The sequence below is a fragment of the Mastomys coucha genome, unplaced genomic scaffold (assembly GCF_008632895.1).
Source record: "Mastomys coucha isolate ucsf_1 unplaced genomic scaffold, UCSF_Mcou_1 pScaffold9, whole genome shotgun sequence".
In the NCBI taxonomy this organism is placed as follows: Eukaryota; Metazoa; Chordata; class Mammalia; order Rodentia; family Muridae; genus Mastomys; species Mastomys coucha.
Window position 1 is genome coordinate 49,726,283 of NW_022196915.1, and position 1,631 is coordinate 49,727,913.

At 47.5% G+C, this 1,631-nt stretch overlaps 1 long non-coding RNA gene across 1 annotated transcript in view; it reads right to left on the bottom strand.

The window, feature by feature from the left end:
• Window positions 1–270: 270 nt before the first annotated feature.
• LOC116084652 overlaps window positions 271–1,631 on the bottom strand; it is a 25,508-nt gene continuing 24,147 nt past the window's right edge. The window contains exon 3 of the long non-coding RNA XR_004116203.1: window positions 271–402. This is a non-coding gene — a long non-coding RNA (uncharacterized LOC116084652). The remainder of the gene's footprint in view (window positions 403–1,631) is intronic.

Below are 1,631 nucleotides of genomic sequence, written 5' to 3' on the forward strand. Positions count from 1 at the left end.
GGTGCTAGGCTTAGGGAAGGGACAAGCACTGGTCCTGCTAAGCACACACTTCACCTTGTCTGTCACTCTAACTGCGGAAGGGGTCTTTCTATCTGCCTTCAGGGCGGTTGAGAGACCCTAGTGGGAACCAGTGGTCAGCAGCTCGTACACTCTGAGGGACCATGTAAATGTGCTAGAGTTAGCTTCCGAGGGCCTCTGTCCGGGACTCTGCCAGCATGACTTCCTCTGTTAACAGCCTGGGTCCACCGGGTTGTTTCTGTTATCGCAGAACTGGAGGTAGAAAGCAGCAGGAAGCCGGTTCCCCTCTCCAGGGACCATCTGAAGTCACAAAGCTGGGCCACTGAAAACTCAAACACCAATGTAGATAAGGCACGTGACTGCAGTCAGGAGACTGGGGGTGTTCTAGAAAGGAAGCAAAAATCCCAAAGCGAACGGTCTTTAGTGATGACTAAAGAAGAAATACGCTGACCTCCACTGTGCTGGGAAATCCACCCTCCCGTGGCCTCTGGGCAGAGCAGTCCTGAGTCCACAGTTCAGGCTCAGAGGCCTTCCTTCCCCCTTTCCGCTTAAGAGTCCCTCAGGCTTGATGACTAGCCTTTGAGGTGGATCTGGTCAGATTAAGCAAGTGACCCTCTTAAATCACTCCCTGATGACCAATAAAGGCTTATGCAAACCAGGGACAGAAAGAGAATAGAAAATAACCAACCGTGACCTCATCAAAGGACCCCCTGAAAATTGCTTTTTACAAGAGTTTGGAGCCGGGCGGTGGTGGTGCATGCCTTTAATCCCAGCACTTGGGAGGCAGAGGCAGGCAGATTTCTGAATTTGAGGCCAGCCTGGTCTACAGAGTGAGCTCCAGGACAGCCAGGGCTATGCAGACAAACCCTGTCTTGAACACCCCCCCCCAAAAAAAGAGTTTGGGTCTGTGAAATTCTACTTCAAAAATTTGAATTTTTACATTCGATTCTCCTACAGTACTTTCCATTAAACAAATATGTAAAGAAAAAAAATGTTCCAAAAAATAAATCCAGGAGGTGAAGATGCAGCTCAGTGGCAGGACACATGCCTAACATATACCACAGAATACAGTGTCTATAATATCACATTTTAAAGAGAAAGACCACATGTGCACCACTGCACATGGTGGTAAACACCTGTAATCCTAGCTCTTAGGACCCTGGGGCAGGAGGATTGTGAGTTTGAGGAAGATCTTGTAGCAAATTAATTAATTAATTGATTGAAAGGAAGGAAGAAAGAAAGGATGGAAGAAAGAAAGGAAGGAAGGAAAGATGGAAGGAAGGAAGAAGGAAGGAAGGCAGGCAGGCAGGACAGACTACAAAAAGAAACATAACTGGGGTTGGTGGGCACATACCGTGAGCCTAACACTCAGAGGCTGAGGCCAGCCCAACACTGGTTGGAGAATAGACCAGACCACACAGTGAGAGCCTGTCACTAAAAAAATAAGGAAGAGGGAGAAAAGGGGGAAGGGACAGACAGCAGGCCAAGGGCCCCAGAGAATTCTGCACAGTGTACATAATTTTAAAAGAAAGTAAATAAGCTATTGTGTTGGTTTCCCAAGGCAACCAGAGCACATTTCCACAAACTGGATAGATTAAACCCAGAGAAACATT